The sequence below is a fragment of the Balaenoptera borealis genome (genome assembly GCF_965194805.1).
Source record: "Balaenoptera borealis genome assembly, chromosome: X".
Lineage (NCBI taxonomy): Eukaryota > Metazoa > Chordata > Mammalia > Artiodactyla > Balaenopteridae > Balaenoptera > Balaenoptera borealis.
The window spans coordinates 96,330,275-96,345,181 of NC_138881.1; the positions used below are offsets into that span (position 1 = coordinate 96,330,275).

General features: G+C 37.1%; 1 long non-coding RNA gene across 2 annotated transcripts in view; it reads left to right on the forward strand.

The window, feature by feature from the left end:
• The window catches only part of LOC309620793, a 959,234-nt gene that overhangs the window by 484,973 nt on the left and 459,354 nt on the right, over window positions 1-14,907 (forward strand). The gene's annotated exons all lie outside the window — the stretch shown is intronic.

The following is a 14,907-nucleotide window of genomic DNA, read 5'->3' on the forward strand; positions in this document are numbered from 1 at the left end:
GGCAAGATATACATTTATGTAAACCAAAAGGTTTCAATGCTTCATTATGGGAAAACAGTTGTCTGCATGTTCATAAACATTTGACCTCAACAAAATCAGGAGGCGGTAATGTATAGTAGTGGTACTAGCTCTGATGGTGGGCTGTCTAGGTTTGAATTTTAGTTTCATTGTTACTGGCTATGTGAGCTTCACAAATTGCACACTCCCTCCCCTATTCTCAGTTTTCCACTCTGTAAAATGGACATTGTAGTAACTACCTAGTGGGATTGTTGGAAATAAATGAGATAAATGTTTATAATGCACTTAGATGCTATTGTGTTACGATTGGCTTGAGCCCACTGTTAAAATTCTTTATAGAACAAAATGCTTTCCAAACCAGTACCACTGGTCTGCTTATTGGTGCATAATTTAATGCAGAAAATTCTAGTAAGACGAAATAATTTAGGCAGACGCTATAAATAATCACACTTATGAAATAAATACTTCTGTGACTTTAATTGAAAATTCAGTGTTTTACTGCAGCCTTATTCACTTTTTGGATGAAAAGATTTGACATTGTAACCTTTTAAAATTAGAAATAGATATTCTTTTGGTTGCAGGGTGGGAGCAGGCAGAGTTAAAAGTTGAGCTCTGAATTCAAAAGAGGTGAAGGGAGGCAGAGAAATAATACTCGAGTGGGGGCAGGTGAGGAAGGGTGATAAAGTATGAAGCCAAATTATAAGAGAATAATAATATGGATTTTTTAAAAAATCACTAAGAGGAAAATCTGGTTTTGAGGTTTTTCACAGTCCCTTAAAAACTGATCCCCAGAGTATTTAGATTGTGGGAATTGCAAGTTTTGTGAGTATAGCCAAACTAAGTTAATATTAATTCTATTTAAACTACCATGACTGAACAAAACCATTTTCTAATACATGATATAAGTATGTCTGGTTTATACTAATTGGCAGAGAATTCTTTCCCATGTATGTGTGTGTTCTGAGAGCACTGAGGTTAAATAATATATTGTACAAATAGCAGTTCTGTTTTTAAATTAAATGTTTAAATAAAAAGTGCATAAATTTACATGGCCTTACATTTGAAGGTACCCCAAATGGCAAAGCAATGTCATGGGTAGACAGGAGCAATGATTTCAATTTGTAGCATTAAACCAACTGTGGGAAAATGCCTCCACTTGGCTGATTTCATTTTCTAGTTGTGGAAGATCAGGTTACTTATGAGAAACTACTATTTAAAGTTTAAAAAAATCCCACTGTGAATAAATAGGTGTTGATGTTACCCCCTGATAGCATTACATGCAATATTGTGCCATAAAAATTCTCAAATATATACGATTTCAAAGCAAGCAGAACAAACTTCCCCGCAGAGAGTAAAGCAACAAGGGTAAGCTTATTCTGAAGCATTCACCTTGCCAAATGTTGACCCTTTTAGAAGTTTGATGTTTCTGGATTTTAAAATTGCAAGCTCATGTTGCCAGTGTAGTAGTTTAAAGCATAAAATAAATTTATGCTACATGATCATGAAAGCATGTGTCTTTTAAGTGTGCAATGCAAGTATTACAAAAGTCATGCATTGTGGGAAAATGGATAGCTGATAACCTTATAAATACATTGATTTATCGCATGTACTTTGACAAAATGAATGGTAGCCTAGGATTTTTTTGTCATTTATTTTTATAAGACAATAGTTAAAAAATAGCTTTCCTCAGAGAACATGCCTACTAAATAAGACCATTAAAGGAGTCATACCACCATTTTCACCTCACCCATCATACTTCGCAACAGAATTATTTGAATTACAACTTTTAGATGTGCTGCCATAACTTATCTGCCACAATATATGATTTGGGGTAATGGTTATTTCAAGTGTGAGTCATATGTGTAAATTTTGCAAGTTAGCAGGTTGACCATAATTTGTCATTAGTTTAGTTAACAAGTATTTATTGAATAACTTCTATGTTTCTAGAAATGTACTGAGTTGTGGATTGTGGAAGAAAGAGTAGGGAAAATAGAAATCTATAATTTGGTTTTGCTCCTAAACTGCTTCCAACCCCAAAACAAATATATAAATATACGTAAAACCAAGTAGGAAGAGTTCTAAAATGGTCCCCATGAGCTACTCCCCCTGGTGTTACTCCCATGATTATGTTACATGGCAAAAGAGATTTTGAAGATGTAATAAAGTTTACATCTTTTACAGTCAGTCAATACAGCTGATTATAAAATAGAATATTATCTATGAGGGCCTAAGCTAATTACATGAGTCCCTTAAAAGCAAAGAGTTTTCTCTGCATAACAGCAGAAGAAGAAATCAGAGATTTAAAGCACATGGAAGTTGACAGCACTGCTGCTTGCTTGAAGATGGAGGGATCCACATGGGAAAGACCTGAGAGAGTTGCTGAGAGTGATCCCTAATTTATAGCCAGCCAGAAAACAGGACCTTAGACCTACACCCACAAGGAATTGAATTATGAAAACCACCTGAATGAGCTTAGAAGCGAACCCAGAGCCTCATATGAGAATGCAGCCCCAGCTGACACCTTAATTTTTGCCATTTGAGGTCTTGAGCAGAGAACTTGGCCTAAAAGGCCAGCATGGCTACAGAATGGTGGACAAGGAGAGAAAAATGGATCATGCAGAGACCTTAGACCATGGTAAAATAGAGTTTTTTTTTAAAGCAAGGGAGTAACCTAATCAAATTTAAATGGTGAAATAGTAATTCAGATTGGGTTGGGAAAGGGATGGAGAATCAAAAAAGTTAAATTACTTTGGAAACCATTGTAACAGACTAGGCAGTGGGTAAGAGTGGTTTCGACCAGGTGATAATATTAGAGACCTATGGAAACTGTGTGATAATAAATTTGTGTTAAGTGGTAAGTAGTAAAATATGCCCCAAAGAAAAGTGTAAACAGTGACATGTTAGATACTATATTCTTGTAAGAATTTGAAGGACAGGCTTTATGGGAAAAGTTGCGTTTGATGAGGGTCTGGAAGAATTTGAATTTGATTTTAACAACTATGGGGAAGCAACGCTAAGCCAGTAGTTCTCAAATTTGGCAGCATATTGGCTTACCTGGGGTACTTTAAAGATGCTGATGGCAGGGTTTCTGATTTAATTGGTCTGGATGCTACTTAGGCTTGCTAAAAGATCTCAGGTGTTTGCAGTAGACCAAGTAAAGAAAATCACCCCCACCAATGAGTATGGGCGTCATCCAATTGGTTGAGGGCCTGAGTAGAACAAAAAGATGGAGGAAGGGAGCATTTGCTTTCTCTGAGCTGAGACGTCCAATTTCTCCTGCGCTAGCATATCAGCACTCCTGGTTCTTGCGCTTTTGGACCCAGATTGTGACTTACACCATCAGCCCCTCAGTTCCCAGGACTTTGGATTCAGACTGAACTACGCCACCAGCTTTCCGGATTTTCCAGCTGGTAGATTGCAGATCACGGAACTTCTCAGCCTCCATAACCATGTGAGTCAATTCCTATAATAAATCTTCTCTTACATATATCTTTATATATCCTACTGGTTCTGTTTCTCAGGAGAACCCTGACTAATACAGGCATCAATGCTAGATTATAACTGCATGAAACAAGTAAGAACCTTTCTAATCCTGGAGGGGTCAGAGCTAGCAGATGAGGAGAAGGTAAGAACATGGGAAAATATAGAGGGTGCTAGCCACAGCTCCAGAATTCCCAGCTCTATTAGTTTTCCATTCCTGCCATAGTATCACAGACTTTAGGGCTTAAAACAAGTTATCTCACACTCTGTACATATGAAGTCTAGGTACAACATGGCTGAGGTGGTTTCTCTGTTAAAGGGCTCAAAAGACTGAAATAAGGGTGTCGGCCATGCTGTATTCCTTTCTGAAGGCTCTAGGGGAGAATCCTCTAAGCTCATATAGGTTGATGGCTGAGTTCATTTCCATTCAGCTGTGGGACTAAGAGCCTCATTTCCTTTCTAGTTGTTGGCTGGCAGTTGTTCTCAGCTTCTTGAAGCCTTTGACATCCCCTGGCTCTTTGTTCTCTTCAGTGCTAACAACAGAGGAGAGAAGCTTTCTCGTGGCTGAAATATCTTTGACTCTTTTATCTCATCTCTTCTAAGGCATCTCTCTTACCAGTATCTTATTTTCCTCTTCTGTTTTTTAAGGGCCCCTGTGATTCCATTGGGCCCACCTGGACAATCTAGGTTACTCTCTCTACTTAAGGTCAATTGATTACCAACCTTAATTCTATCAGCAAAGTCCCTTCATATCAGTTGTTTTGAATTGTGTTTAATTGAATAGCCAGAGGAGAAGAATCTTGTAGGAACATCTTAAAAATTCTGCAAAACCCAAAAGCCTAAGACTGAATAGAGCTCAATGAGAAAAGGAAGTATAAAATGAATGGCAGATTTAAATACCAAAAAAATGAAATTATTCACTAATATCTCTGAATAACTGGAGAAGCTCTAATATCACCAGCTATTTCATCTAGGTTTGAGAAGATTAAGTCAACAACGTTAAACAAGGTGGGCATTTTCTAAGTTTCTGTCCTGACTTTTGACCTCTTTCCAATATTCCTTAGAGAAGTTACCTACCCTCGTGGTTTCAACAATTATCTCTGTATGGATTATTTCTGTAGTAGACATGATTTTTTTTTTTTTTTTTGGTGGTGAGATATCCAACTGTAAACTATACCTTAAAGTTCAAATGTTTGGGGCCTTATTATTTAAATAACATATGTTAAATTTTGTAACTTTCTCTGTTTCCTGAAACTTACCAGTCTAAATCAGGTTTCGCAGAGAAGTTTTGTTAAGGTTAAAAAAAAAAAAAAAAAGAAACCACTAGGCTTGGGTTATGTACAGAGTTTGTTATAAATTGCTTGCTAGTTTGGAAAAGTCATTGAAAACCTCTACATAACGATAGTAATAATACTTTATTTGCATACTTTATGGAAATGTTTTAAAGTCCAAACTAGATTCATGTATACTGTAGCAATTTGAAAAATATAAAGAACTATTCAAATGAGAAACGGTGATTTTTACCTGGACCAGCCAAAAATTACTGGTTGAAAAAGATTTTAATTAAAATTCTTCAATGCAGATGAGTCCAAACAAATTGAATCATTGTTTTATGTAAATAAAAATGCATTTTTGCAGTTGAGTGAGAGCTATTGGTAGTATTATTTGTATTTGTGATAACTTAAATTTGCTTTGGATAATTTTTGTTTTTAAGAACTTGTTCTTGTATAACGCATCTTCTGAATAGCATATAGATTTGAAATTTAAGCAAAAAATCATTTTCATGGTAATGCATGCAATGATAATTCAGCAGTTTTTTGAATTATGCAAAATTCATCTTGATTAATTTTCCAATATTTTCAGTTCAGCAAACTACATTTTTATCAAATACAAAAAGGAATGTAAACCATGCATTTCTAATTCGTCTTTAGCACATCATATCAATATACAGTGTAAGCTCAAGAAATGAATAGACCATTTTCAAAAAGTCTATTTTTTCAAAAAAGTGAAATTGTATTATTTATTATGAAAATAATGTAATAGAAATCAAAATAATTTAAAGAACACTCATCTCTAAGCACAATAAATTGTGTTGCCTTATCTTTTTAGAATGTCTATGGACATATTTATTTTTAACAGATTTATTGAAAAATCTGTTAAATTATTATGGTAGGCTGAATAATGGTCCCTAATGATGTTCACATAAACATTAGAATCTGTGAATGTTGTATTATATGGCAAACATTTTGCAAATATGATTAACTTTTGGACATTTATATGGGGAGATTATTCTGGATTATTTGGGAAGAATTTAAATGCAATAATAAATGTCCTTATAAAAAGGAAGCAAAGAGAAATTTGATGATTGTCACAAGATGAAAAGGCAATGTGACCACTGAGGCAGAGATAGGAATGGTGTGGCCACAGGCCAAGAAATGCTGGCAGCCATAATTGGCATTTTTTTCCAAAGGATCCTGAATAAGCAAAACAATTTTAGAAATAATGCAAAGCTGGAGGCCTCACACTTGCTGATTTCAAAGCATATTATAGAGCTACAGTAATCAAAAAGGTCTGATATTGCATCGAGACAGACATATACACCACTAGAACAGAATAGAGAGCCCAGAAATAAACTCTCACATGTATGGTTGACTCATCTTCAACAAAGACTACACAATGGGTGAAGGAGAGTCTCTTCAACAAATGGTATTGGGAAAACTGGATATTCACATGCAAAAGAATGAAATTGGACCCTTATCTCACACCATGTATAAAAATTAGCTACAAATGAATTAAAGACCTAAACATAAGACCTGAAAGTTTCAAAGTTATTTTCTGTATTCTTTTTCATTTGCCAGTATGCTTTAAATACATTTAATTATTTTATAGTCAGTTCTGTTTTAATTTGATGCAAGAAACAGGTACTAGGCTGACTTTTTTTTTTAAAACATCTTTATTGAAGTATAATTGCTTTACAATGGTGTGTTAGCTTCTGCTTTATAACAAAGTGAATCAGTTATACATATACATATGTTCACATATCTCTTCCCTCTTGCATCTCCCTCCCTCACACCCTTCCTATCCCACCCCTCTAGGTGGTCACAGAGCACCGAGCTGATCTCCCTGTGCTATGTGGCTGCTTCCCACTAGCTATCTATTTTACATTTGGTAGTGTATATATGTCCATGACACTCTCTCACCCTGTCACATCTCACACCTCCCCCTCCCCATATCCTCAAGTCCATTCTTTAGTAGGTCTGTGTCTTTATTCCCATCTTGCCACTAGATTCTTCATGACCTTTTTTTTCCCCTTAGATTCCATATATATGTGTTAGCATACTGTATTTGTTTTTCTCTTTCTGACTTACTTCACTCTGTATGACAGACTCTAACTCCATCCACCTCATTACAAATACCTCCATTTCATTTCTTTTTATGGCTGAGTAATATTCCATTGTATATATGTGCCACATCTTCTTTATCCATTCATCTGTTGATGGACACTTAGGTTGCTTCCATGTCCTGGCTATTGTAAATAGAGCTGCAATGAACATTTTGGTACATGACACTTTTTGAACTATGGTTTTCTCAGGGTATATGCCCAGTAGTGGGATTGCTGGGTCATATGGTAGTTATATTTGTAGTTTTTTAAGGAACCTCCATACTGTTCTCCATAGTGGCTGTATCAATTTACATTCCCACCAACAGTGCAAGAGGGTTCCCTTTTCTCCACACCCTCTCCAGCATTTATTGTTTCTAGATTTTTTGATGATGGCCATTCTGACCGGTGTGAGATGATACCTCATTGTAATTTTGATTTGCATTTCTCTAATGATTAATGATGTTGAGCACTCTTTCATGTGTTTGTTGGCAATCTGTATATCTTCTTTGGAGAAATGTCTATTTAGGTCTTCTGCCCATTTTTGGATTGGGTTGTTTGTTTTTTTGTTATTGAGCTGCATGAGCTGCTTGTAAATTTTGGAGATTAATCCTTTGTCAGTTGCTTCATTTGCAAATATTTTCTCCCATTCTGAGGGTTGTCTTTTGGTCTTGTTTATGGTTTCCTTTGCTGTGCAAAAGCTTTTAAGTTTCATTAGGTCCCATTTGTTTATTTGTGTTTTTATTTCCATTTCTCTAGGAGCTGGGTCAAAAAGGATCTTGCTATGATTTATGTGATAGAGTGTTCTGCCTATGTTTTCCTCTAAGAGTTTGATAGTGTCTGGCTTTACACTTAGGTCTTTAATCCATTTTGAGTTTATTTTTGTGTATGGTGTCAGGGAGTGTTCTAATTTCATACTTTTACATGTACCTGTCCAATTTTCCCAGCACCACTTATTGAAGAGGCTGTCTTTTCTCCACTGTATATGCTTGCCTCCTTTATCAAAGATAAGGTGACCATATGTGCGTGGGTTTATCTCTGGGCTTTCTATCCTGTTCCATTGATCTATATTTCTGTTTTTGTGCCAGTACCAAACTGTCTTGATTACTGTAGCTTTGTAATATAGTCTGAAGTCAGGGAGCCTGATTCCTCCTGCTCCATTTTTCGTTCCCAAGATTGCTTTGGCTATTCGGGGTCTTTTGTGTCTCCATACAAATTGTGAAATTTTTTGTTCTAGTTCTGTGAAAAATGCCAGTGGTAGTTTGATAGGGATTGCATTGAATCTGTAGATTGCTTTGAGTAGTAGAGTCATTTTCACAATGTTGATTCTTCCAATCCAAGAACATGGTATATCTCTCCATCTATTTGTATCCTCTTTAATTTCTTTCATCAGTGTCTTATAATTTTCTGCATACAGAACTTTTGTCTCCTTAGGTAGGTTTATTCCTAGATATTTTATTCTTTTTGTTGCAATGGTAAACAGGAGTGTTTTCTTAATTTCACTTTCAGATATTTCATCATTAGTGTATAGGAATGCAAGAGATTTCTGTGCATTAATTTTGTATCCTGCTACTTTACCAAATTCATTGATTAGCTCTAATAGTTTTCTGGTAGCATCTTTAGGATTCTCTATGTATAGTATCATGTCATCTGCAAACAGTGACAGCTTTACTTCTTCTTTTCCGATTTGGATTCCTTTTATTTCTTTGTCTTCTCTGATTGCTGTGGCTAACACTTCCAAAACTATGTTGAATAATAGTGGTGAGAGTGGGCAACCTTGTCTTGTTCCTGATCTTAGTGGAAATGGTTTCAGTTTTTCACCATTCAGGATGATGTTGGCTGTGGGTTTGTCATATATGGCCTTTATTATGTTGAGGAAAGTTCCCTCTATGCCTACTTTCTGCAGGGCTTTTATCATAAATGGGTGTTGAATTTTGTCCAAAGCTTTCTCTGCATCTATTGAGATGATCATATGGTTTTTCTCCTTCAATTTGTTAATATGATGTTTCACGTTGATTGATTTGCGTATATTGAAGAATCCTTGCATTCCTGGAATAAACCCCACTTGGTCATGGTGTATGATTCTTTTAATGTGCTGTTGGATTCTGTTTGCTAGTATTTTGTTGAGGATTTTTGCATCTATGTTCATCAGTGATATTGGCCTGTAGTTTTCTTTCTTTGTGACATCTTTGTCTGGTTTTGGTATTAGGGTGATGGTGGCCTCGTAGAATGAGTTGGGGAGTGTTCCTCCCTCTGCAATATTTTGGAAGAGTTTGAGAAGGATAGGTGTTAGCTCTTCTCTAAATGTTTGATAGAATTCGCCCGTGAAGCCATCTGGTCCTGGGCTTTTGTTTGTTGGAAGATTTTTAATCACAGTTTCAATTTCAGTGCTTGTGATTGGTCTGTTCATATTTTCTATTTCTTCCTGGTTCAGTCTTGGCAGGTTGTGCATTTCTAAGAATTTGTCCATTACTTCCAGGTTGACCATTTTATTGGCATAGAGTTGCCTGTAGTAATTTCTCATGATCGTTTGTATTTCTGTGGTGTCAGCGGTTACTTCTCCTTTTTCATTTCTAATTCTGTTGATTTGAGTCTTCTCCCTTTTTCTCTTGATGAGTCTGGCTAATGGTTTGTCAATTTTGTTTATCTTCTCAAAGAACCAGCTTTTAGTTTCATTGATTTTTGCTATTGTTTCCTTCATTTCTTTTTCATTTATTTCTGATCTGATCTTTATGATTTCTTTCCTTCTGCTAGCTTTGAGGGTTTTTTGCTCTTCTTTCTCTAATTGCTTTAGGTGCAAGGTTAGGTTGTTTATTCGAGATGTTTCCTGTTTCTTGAGGTAGGCTTGTATTGCTATAAACTTCCCTCTTAGAACTGTTTTTGCTGCATCCCATAGGTTTTGGGTCGTCGTGTCTCCATTGTCATTTGTTTCTAGGTATTTTTTGATTTCCCCTTTGATTTCTTCAGTGATCACTTTGTTATTAAGTAGTGTATTGTGTAGCCTCCATGTGTTTGTATTTTTTACAGATCTTTTCCTGTAATTGATATCTAGTCTCATAGCGTTGTGGTCAGAAAAGATACTTGATACGATTTCAATTTTCTTAAATTTACCAAGGCTTGATTTGTGACCCAAGATATGATCTATCCTGGAGAATGTTCCATGAGCACTTGAGAAAAATGTGTATTCTGTTGTTTTTGGGTGGAATGTCCTATAAATATCAATTAAGTCCATCTTGTTTAATGTATCATTTAAAGCTTGTGTTTCCTTATTTATTTTCATTTTGGATGATCTGTCCATTGGTGAAAGTGGGGTGTTAAAGTCCCCTACTATGATTGTGTTGCTGTCGATTTCCCCTTTTATGGCTGTTAGTATTTGCCTTATGTATTGAGGTGTTCCTATGTTGGGTGCATAAATATTTACAATTGTTATATCTTCTTGGATTGATCCCTTGATCATTATATAGTGTCCTTCTTTGTCTCTTGTAATAGTCTTTATTTTAAAGTCTATTTTGTCTGATATGAGAATTGCTACTCCAGTTTTCTTTTGATTTCCATTTGCATGGAATATCTTTTTCCATCCCCTCGCTTTCAGTCTGTATGTGTTTCTAGGTCTGAAGTGGGTCTCTTGTAGACAGCATATATATGGGTCTTGTTTTTGTATCCATTCAGCCAGTCTGTGTCTTTTGGTCGGAGCATTTAATCCATTTACATTTAAGGTAATTATCGATATGTATGTTCCTATTCCCATTTTCTTAAATATTTTGTGTTTGTTATTGTAGGTGTTTTCCTTCTCTTGTGTTTCTTGCCTAGAGAACTTCCTTTAGCATTTGTTGTAAAGCTGGTTTGGTGGTGCTGAACTCTCTCAGCTTTTGTTTGTCTGTAAAGGTTTTAATTTCTCCATCAAATCTGAATGAGATCCTTGCAGGGTAGAGTAACCTTGGCTGTAGGTTTTTCTCCTTCATCACTTTAAGTATATCCTGCCACTCCCTTCTGGCTTGCAGAGTTTCTGCTGAAAGATCAGCTGTTAACCTTATGGGGATTCCCTTGTGTGTTATTTGTTGTTTTTCCCTTGCTGCTTTTAATATGTTTTCTTTATATTTAATTTTTGACAGTTTGATTAATATGTATCTTGGCGTGTTTCTCCTTGGATTTATCCTTTATGGGACTCTCTGTGCTTCCAGGACTTGGTTAACTATTTGTTTTCCCATATTAGGGAAGTTTTCAACTATAATCTCTTCAAATATTTTCTCAGTCCCTTTCTTTTTCTCTTCTTCTTCTGGGACCCCTATAATTCGAATGTTGGTGCCTTTAATGTTGTCCCAGAGGTCTCTGAGACTGTCCTCAGTTCTTTTCATTCTTTTTTCTTTATCCTGCTCTGCAGTAGTTATTTTCACTATTTTATCTTCCAGGTCACTTATCCGTTCTTCTGCCTCAGTTATTCTGCTATTGATCCCGTCTAGAGTATTTTTAATTTCATTTATTGTGTTTTTCATCGTTGCTTGGTTCCTCTTTAGTTCTTCTATGTCCTCGTTAAATGTTTCTTGCATTTTGTCTATTCTATTTCCAAGATTTTGGATCATCTTTACTATCATTATTCTGAATTCTTTTTCAGGTAGACTACCTATTTCCTCTTCATTTGTTAGGTCTGGTGTGTTTTGACCCTGCTCCTTCATCTGCTGTGTGTTTTTCTGTCGTCTCATTTTGCTTATCTTACTGTGTTTGGGGTCTCCTTTTCGCAGGCTGCAGGTTCGTAGTTCCCGTTGTTTTTGGTATGTGTCCCCAGTGGCTAAGGTTGGTTCAGTGGGTTGTGTAGGCTTCCTGGTGGAGGGGACTAGTGCCTTTGTTCTGGTGGATGAGGTTGGATCTTTCTGGTGGACATGCCCACGTCTGGTGGTGTGTTTTGGGGTGTCTGTGGCCTTATTATGATTTTAGGCAGCCTCTCTGCTAAAGGATGGGGCTGTGTTCCTGTCTTGCTAGTTGTTTGGCATAGGATGTCCAGCACTGTAGCTTGCTGGTCGTTGAGTGAAGCTGGGTCTTGATGTTGAGATGGAGATGTCTGAGAGATTTTTGCCATTTGGTATTACGTGGAGCTGGGAGGTCTCTTGTGGACCAGTGTCCTGAAGTTGGCTCTCCCACCTCAGAGGCACAGCCCTGATGCCTGGCTGGAGCACCAAGAGCCTTTCATCCACACAGCTCAGAATAAAAGGGAGAAAAAAATAGAAAGAAAGAAAGAAGGAGGATAAAATAAAATAAAATAAAGCTATTATAATAAAAAATAAGAAAAAAATTATTAAGAATAAATTTATTAAGACAAAATTTTTTTTAATTTTTAAAAATAGATTTATTAATTTTTTATAATAAAAAATAAGAAAAAAATTATTAAGAAAAAAATTTATTAAGAAAAAAATTTTTTTAAATAAAAAATATGAAAAAACTTATTAAAAATGTTTTAATTTGTAAAAATAGAAAATAAGGAAAAAATTATTAAGAAAACATTTATTCGGAAAAAAAATTTTTTTAAGTAAAAAAAAAAAAAAAAAAAACGGACGGACCTACCCCTAGGACTAATGGTGAAAGCAAAGCTATACAGACAAAATCTCACCCAGAAGCATACACATATACACTCACAAAAAAAGGAAAAGGGGAAAAATTAACATATCCTGCTCCCAAAGTCCATCTCTTGAATATGGGATGATTCGTTGTCTATTCAGGTATTCAACAGATGCAGGCACATCAAGTTGTTTGTGGAGTTTTAATCCACTTCTTCTGAGGCTTCTGGGAGAGATTTCCCTTTCTCTTCTTTGTTTGTACAGCTCCTGGGGTTCAGCTTTGGATTTGGACACGCCTCTGCCTGTAGGTTGCCTGAGGGCATGTGTTCCCCGCCCAGACAGAAAGGGGTTAAAGGAGCAGCTGATTCGGGGGCTCTGGCTCACTCAGGCGGGGGGAGGGAGGGGTACGGATGCGGGGCGAGCCTGCAGTGGCTGAGGCCGGCGTGACGTTGCAGCAGCCTGAGGCGCGCCATACGTTCTCCCGGGGAAGTTGTCCCTGGATCACGGGAGCCTGGCAGTGGCGGGCTGCACAGGCTCCCGGGAGGGGTGGTGTGGAGAGTGACCTGTGCTCGCACACAGGCTTTTTGGTTGCGGCAGCAGCAGCCTTAGCGTCTCCTGCCCGTCTCTTGGGTCCGTGCTGATAGCCGCGGCTCGCGCCCGTCTCTGGAGTTCGTTTAAGCAGCGCTCTGAATCCCCTCTCCTTGCGCGCTGCGAAACAAAGAGGCAAGAAAAAGTCTCTTGCCTCTTCGGCAGCTGCAGACTTTTTCCTGGACTCCCTCCCGGCTAGCACTGAAGCCCGAGCCTCAGCTCCCAGCCCCGCCCGCCCCGGGGGGTGAGCAGACAAGCCTCTCAGGCTGGTGAGTGCTGGTCGGCACCGATCCTCTGTGCGGGAATCTCTCCGCTTTGCCCTCCGCACCCCTGTGGCTGTGCTCTCCTCCATGGCTCCGAAGCTCCCCACCTCCGCCACCCGCAGTCTCTGCCCGCGAAGGGGCTTCCTAGTGTGTGGAAACCTTTCCTCCTTCACAGCTCCCTCCCACTGGTGCAGGTCCCGTCCCTATTCTTTTGTCTTTGTTATTTCTTTTTTCTTTTGCCCTACCCAAGTACATGGGGATTTTCTTGCCTTTTGGGAGGTCTGACGTCTTCTGCCAACGTTCAGTGGGTGTTCTGTAGGAGCAGTTCCACGTGTAGATGTATTTCTACTGTATCTGTGGGAAGGAAGGTGATCTCCGCATCTTACTCTTCCGCCATCTTGCCCCCCTCTCCACTAGGCTGACTTTTAAATGTACATATTTCTATCACATCATGCTTTTTTCTTCCCTTAGAAGAAATTTTCCTCTTTAGTAATTGATAGGTAGAATCTAATGTTATATATCACAACCTAAAAGAAAATATTTTCAAATTAAAGAGTGTTTCTTTCGTATGTTTTATTGAATTATAGGACAGAGTCATAAAGTGCACAAATCACAAGTGACTTGCCATAATCTGAACATACCCAAATAACTAGCGTACAGAAGAAGAAATAAGATATTACCAACACTGCAGAATTCCTTTTCATGACACTTTCATTTACTAGCCCATCCTAAGGGTAACCATTATTTTGACTTTTAACTTCATGGATAAGTTTCACATTTTCTTGAACATCATGTAAATTAAATCATACACTATGCTCTCTTTGACATCTACCCTTTTTGGTTCAATATAATGTTTGTGAAAATAAATCTGGGACATATTTTAGCAGGCAGAATCAATGATCTATGTGAACTCTGCATGCCACTTCCCCCATGTCTGTTTTGAAGTGCTGTAGCTAGGAATGTGAAGCATAAAAACAGCCAATTGAAAGAAAGAACCCTGTAGAGAGCACATTTTTGCATCATCCATTCTGACATTTTTGAATTAGAGGGTAATTTCTGGGTGAGGAATTCTAACTGAAAGACATTACAGATCATGAGTAGTGGAGACTCCAATTACCTTTTAATTATTGGACTACTCATAAAAAACTCAGTAAGCTCACTAGAAGTGTTAGCCTAACATGAACAAAAAATAGAAGCATACAGTCTTAAACATTTTCAAGGGTCTATAATTGCAGGGAAGGATGCCTTTGTTTTTCATTTCCTCAGAAAGATGTATATGAATTACAGAATAGGAGGTCAGAAATTTAAGATGGGAAATTTTTTAGCACCAAGTTTGGTCAAAATAGGATTGTGAGAAATCTGAATATTTACAACAAAGCAATAGAAAACAATTTTATTCAACAAAGCACTAAGTTTGTAACACGTTATGAGACATTTCTCAATTTTTTGTCTGCAATGGACAAATTTTCAATCAGTAGTCTGAAACTACAAACAGAACAAAAAATATTTCTTTGGATTTCTACATGTTAATTCAGTGCAAAAAAACATTGGTTAAGAAATGGTAAATAAGATGATTAATATAACAAACTGTATAAATATATAGCTTCTTTAAAAGATATAAACTATAAAT